The 6,203-nt window shown below is 38.4% G+C and overlaps 1 pseudogene; it reads right to left on the reverse strand.

Annotated features, from left to right (window-relative positions):
* Nucleotides 1-4,315: 4,315 nt before the first annotated feature.
* On the reverse strand, nucleotides 4,316-5,261 carry LOC101982268 (annotated as a pseudogene).
* Nucleotides 5,262-6,203: the final 942 nt, after the last annotated feature.

A 6,203-nucleotide genomic window follows, 5' to 3' on the forward strand; every position in this document is an offset into this window, starting at 1 on the left:
GGTTACTCCCCGGATGCCCTGATGGCCAGGATCCCTCTCGTTCGGCTCTCGGGTGCGCGAGGCGCCCGGGTCTCAACCACGCCGGACTTGCCCGGGTGCGGCTGAGTCCTCCGGGCCGCTGGGCGGCCTCCACACAGCCTCTAAGCCGAGGCGCGCAGAACGCCAGTCGCCCTGGCGTCCCCCTCCGCCCCCTGCCGCCTACATTTTCTCAATTTATGTTTCCTTCACAGATAATTCTAGCTGGAGTCCCAATTAATAACAAAATCACCAATCAAAATAGTAGAAAACAATGAAATCCTTGGAAAGTGGAAGAATGAATTGATTAGAAAATATGAGAGTGCAGTGTTATTACTTTTAGGAAATGTGTAAACATAGAAAAATAAGTATTCCAGACTATTTTACAACATTTAAAGTCTCTGCCATCCCCACCAACTCAGACAGTAGCTAATACTGGCTCACAGGTAACATCTGCCACCAGGTTTATGACTAAGAGTAGCTGCTATCAGTTCCATTAGCAAGTGTTGCCATGAAGAGCAGAAATGTTCAGAGAGTTGAGTACCAATCACTGATGCAGCAATTATATGTAAAAAAATATAGCTACTAATTTTTAAAGCTGTGAGATTTATTTCTCATTGTAGTGATATGAGTGAGAAATAGTCCTCATAATCTCAGGTATTTGAACTAGGCTCTCATTTGGTGGTGCTGTTTGGGGCGATGTACGTGGTCAGTTTTGCTGGAAGAAATGTCACTGAGGGCAGGCTTTGAGATTATATAGCCCAATCTACTTTCACTTTACAATCTCTGCTTCCTGCTAGAGACTGACATGTGATCTTTCATCTTTCTGCTCCTGCCTCCGTGCCTACCACTTTTTGTCAAGTTTTCCAACCAAGATGGAATATTAGCCCACTAGGACTATAATTCAAAATAAATTCTTTCTTCGATTAGCTTTTATGGTCAAAGTTTTGATTGTCAGAATATTTGGTGATCAAAGTAAAAGAAAAATAATTAGCATAGTCATATTGATTATTGATAACTAAAACTGTACTTGCTAAATATCATAGATTATTTTGATTTCTTTTCAATCATTAAATTATTTAAGGCAACAATAAACCCAAGATTATTTGGAACCAAAATTTAAGGCTGAAAATTTTATCACAGAAAAAATATGAGTCTTAGACAATCCAGGATATTTATTTACTTTATAAATAAAAATATTTTATTCTATTTATTATTTTTTGAAATAGGCTTTCACTGTGTAGTATTGGCTGACCCAGAACTCTCTGTATATACCAGGCTAACCTCAGACTCGCAGAGATCTTCCGGCATTTACATTCTGACTGCTGGGATTAAAGATGCATATCACCACTCCTGGCCTGTTTATTGTTGTTACTATTATTATTATTATTATTATTATTATTATTGTTGTTGTTGTTGTTATTATCATTTTTGTATTGATATGTTTTGTGTGTGTGTGTGTGTGTCAGACAGACGGATAAGGGAGGGAGTGACCATGAGAGAGAAAGGAAGAAATATACAGAAAATAACATTACATGTTTACCTTGCTATATAAACAATTAAATGAATTGATGTGTGTATAGAAGCATTGTCATATCTATAACAAGTGGTACAAAACTGCCATTTAATTTGTGATCAGAAGTTTATTGACAAGTGTAGACATACTTGATACTGGCTTCAGAACTATGGGTAATCATAATATAACATGCAAGCGATCATTTACAGAGAAAACTATGACATTTTGGCTTTAGTTGGTATCTAATATTTCAGACGTCTGAGAGTGTTAAATTGAAGTAATTTAGGAGAAGAGAAGGCTTTGATTCAATATTTGATAAGTGTATCCTGGATAATACAAATGGCACTGCTTGGTGCATATGTGCATGGTGAGTAGAAGTTATGAATTTTAAATAGTCAAATTTAGTCATAATGACAGAAACTCATCTGTAGATTAAGTATTAATACTAATTTTCAAAAATAATATGAGCAGTTTGGTAGATGTTAGAAGCAGCATTTGAATATTTTAAAATACCTTTCAAAGAAAAAAACCTGATTTAAGTAGAAATGAATCATGAAAGTCCTTATTACTTTTGAGAAGAATAGCAAATGTAAATTTTACTATTTTATCAATATCTTTGAAATAAAATCATAATTAACATCTTCCAGCTGAAATAACTATTTCACCTCATTCACAATGCTATTCTGATGATTAAATGGGTTTGACTTGCTCACAGAATGTGATCTGAATGAGAGAAAATAAAAGGAAATAATTCAGCTAATTAAGTGGGTTCACCGATGGAAAGAGAAGAAAATGGCAACAGAGAAAAAGTAGTAAATTTATATTAAAAAGCAAATTCATTTTGGGTATTTTTGAAAGAAAAACTTAATGATACTGCACAGAAATTCTATAAACATATCTCCAAATTAGTGATATGGAAGCTTTCTAAATTGGTTAATTATTCTGATCCTGTTCTCATTGTCCTAGGACCAGAAATTCCATAGCAGAAAAACTAAATATTTTCTATTTTCTTGTATCTTCCACATCAAAGGGGAAAAATGTCAAAACTATTTCACTTGTGAATAAAAAGGGAAAATATGCATGTTGTGTTTGAAAAGTAAACAGAAGCATCCTTTAGAAGCATAGTTGGAAACTTTGTTCCAACCCAGTGAAACATATGCAGTGAAATACTCTGTTTTGTTATTCAAAAAGCAAAATTATCTAGATTCTTTGCATGTCATAGCTTTAAATCAAGTCACACACACACACACACACACACACACACACACATTCACATGCACACACAAGTAATTGGAGGTTCATTTTCCTCAAAGCTTTTTTTGAGCTGTATGTGTCATTTTTATCTTTTTAAACTTTTAAAACTTTCTTGATTGTGTCTTTCACATTATAACTCCTGATCCTACCCATCTCCTTCCTCCTAATAAGACAAAATAACATTTAAGAGAACAAAAGGGGAAAAAGGAAGAAGGGGAAATTTTCATCATATAAGCTACACTGTAACACAGTGATTCATACAGTAAACCGGCTTGTGGAATATTACTTTAACTAGGCAAAGATGTGTTATGTTTGTTTATGTGGAATATTAATTTAACTGTATGATAGTATTTTATATTTGTTTCTGCTGCATTTGTTTAATGAAGTAAGAGTGTGTGTTTAATTATGTAAAAACGTATTGCATTTGTTTCATCTTGTCTCCCTAAGGTACCTGATTGGTCTAATAAAGAGCTGAATGGCCAATAGCAAGGCAGAGACAGGATAGGTGGGGTTGGCAGGCAAAAAGAATAAGTAGGAGGAGAAAACTCGTCTTGAGAAAAAAAGAAAACAAGAAAAGAAAGAACGAGGGAGAGAGAGAGAGAGAGAGAGAGAGAGAGAGAGAGAGAGAGAGAGAGAGAGACCCTGGGTCAGCCAGTGAACTGCCAGCCAGCAGACAGAGTAGGGGCATACAGAAAGAAATGTGAAAAGTGCCAAGGCAAATGTAGATGAAGAGAAACAGGTTAATTTAAGTTAAAGCAACAAACAAAAAAAGCTAGCCAGAAATGAGCATAAACTAAGGCTGAGCATTTATAACTAATTATAAGTCTGATTAAGGAGCTGGTTGGTGACCCAAAAGAAAGCCTGGTATATTTGGTGTTCCAACACGAGGCCCAAATTTCCACATAGGGTCTACAATAACTGACGGGGAAAAAAGCCGGTACAATATGTAGAAAAAACAAGATACGTAAAAACTCCTGTCACAGCACAGGCACCAGCTTCTCAGATCTGGGGTGACTGAATGCATTTCCAGTCAAACACATCTCCAGACAGGGCCTGTGAGCTTAAGGCTAGGCTCTCAGACCAAAGAGAGAGGGCAGAGCAAAAAGACAAAGCCATGGTTTAAGGTTTTCTGTCTTCTGCAGACAGAAAAGGCTAGAGAGCCACAGAAAAGACAGATTCAGATGGAAAAAACAAAAAAAGTCTAAATAGGTAACCGTGTGTTTTGAAATGTGCATAGGCTTAAGAAAGAAAAGTAAACGGGCATTAACAGCCATAAAAACTAAATAGCTGCTAAATGATAAAAAAGAATAAACTATGTAGAGATGGGAAATACACAGGGAGTCTGGATCCTGTATGTTGTCTTAATTTTGAATTTTTTTAATAGTCAGCAATATTATTTAATATGCAAACTTCTCAATCTTTTAGTCTCTGTTTTTGACCCGAGTATCTTGCATAAGTTTAATTTATTTTAAAACATTCTACAAAAAGAAAGACTAAAGTTCTGAGTGTTTTGTAGTCTGTACATTCGCCCTTTTCCTTGGTTCTTTAGAACGATACTGCTCAGCAGGCTTTGCTCTTCATTTTCTGTCTTGTTCGTTTTCCTGGGCGCTTATTTGCCCCCTTTTTTCCCAGGCTTCCTGGGGCCCTTGCCATGAGCCACCTTGGCTAAGAAGCTGGAGACATCGTTGTAGCTTTCACGAGTGTTCCATTTGGAGCCTTTCTTCTTTCCCCCAAAACCAAACTTCTGGTTTTTGTACCATCGTTTGGCACTGGGCCCTTTACTCATCTGCTGGCTCTTGGCTTTGACCTTTGTACTGCGTTCAGCAGGCTTCTGATCCCCCTCAAGGAAATCCAGCTTATCAGAGAAGCCTTTCTGGTATTTCTTGATAGCATTCATCATGTGGTTTTTTTCTCCTGCTGTCTCTTCTGGAGGACCTCAGTCTGTACCTTCTTTCCGTATTTCCTAAGCGCTCCAAGTTGCTTGGCCTTTTCACATTTCTCCATGGCATCCTGCTTAGTCTGCAGCGTCTGTCGAATCTTTTGCATCTGCTGATCTGACTTGGACATTTCCGCAAAATAATCAGTGGGCTACTTGGTGGGGACGTGGAACTGATGGAGCCGCGGTAACACTCAGCACTGCAACCTGGGCCTGGCGGTAGAAACTTATCTCCCTTTGGAAGTCGTCTTCTGGATTAACACCTTTCTTCTGGTCCTTGTTCTCGGGTGTTGGCTGAGTTTCATTTACTTCCGGCACTGGACCCAGGGTCACATCGAGCCTTTCAACCCACTCCAGATCCCGTTTGAATTCGGCCAAACACTGTTTCAGACGATTCACATCATTCACCGCCTTCTTCAGCTTCTGGAGCACAACATTGAGGCCTGACTTCAGGAGTCCGCGGGAAAATGTATCCTGCAACTACTGATCTGAGACCAGGGACTCCTCTGACTCCGAATCCGAGAGCAGAGGGGTGTCCATCTTGCGACCTCCCGCCCCGCGGGGTGCTCCCGCTGCTCCACATGCCCTGAAGAAGCAAGCACCAGAGCCAGCAACTTCTCCACTAGCCTCTGGCTTTTCGACCCGGACTCTTTTGAATTTTTTGAATGCTGATGAACAAGCAACAACTGCTCAGAGACAAAGGATTGTTAAGTGGGAACTGGTAAATTAAACTACCCTAAATATTAAATGTGTCAATATTAAAACAGAAATCAGAAAATGGAAAGCTGTGGATTCATTCATGGTTGATAGACATCTGATTTGAAAAGGGAGACCTCCTGAAAATCCCAGCATAAAAAGAAAGAAATCTAGAAAAACTACAAGTCAGGTGACATATATTTTACCCGCTCTAACATAAAACAAAAACTCATCTTTGGTTGGCTTGTGTACATCACACAGTCCACATTTGTGATGATGCAGATGTGTGTATTACCTTTGTGTGTTTTCAGAACAAGGGGACCAGACACCCATGAAAACGGGTGGCCCAGGTGATCCAACCACCCAGAAGTGTTTCCTTTTTTCCCCTGAGTATGCCAACATATTATGGTCCTAATTCAGGGCCTTGTACTGTATGCCTGGAATGTGCTTCTTGATATCTTTATAGTTTGATTTTTTTTCATTTTCTAGAAACATTTAGTTTAATATCTTAACGTTTTTTTTATTTCTAGCAACCTAGTCGTGATGATTCATCTTGATTGATAAGTTGATTGAATTTGTAATCAACTAGAACTCAACTGGCAAAGATTGTGAGGGTATGTAATGGAAGAACTGACTAAGGAAGGAAGACCCTCAATCACTGTCAGCATCACTTACTGTACTCAGCTCATATATAAGGAAGCCTTAGAGAAAATAGTGCTGCTTTGACCTGCCCACCTTTTTCCTTGCTGATGCATACATCTAGTCTATTAGTGCTGTTGCTACTGT

This window comes from Microtus ochrogaster, unplaced genomic scaffold, assembly GCF_000317375.1.
Source record: "Microtus ochrogaster isolate Prairie Vole_2 unplaced genomic scaffold, MicOch1.0 UNK36, whole genome shotgun sequence".
NCBI classification, from domain to species: Eukaryota; Metazoa; Chordata; class Mammalia; order Rodentia; family Cricetidae; genus Microtus; species Microtus ochrogaster.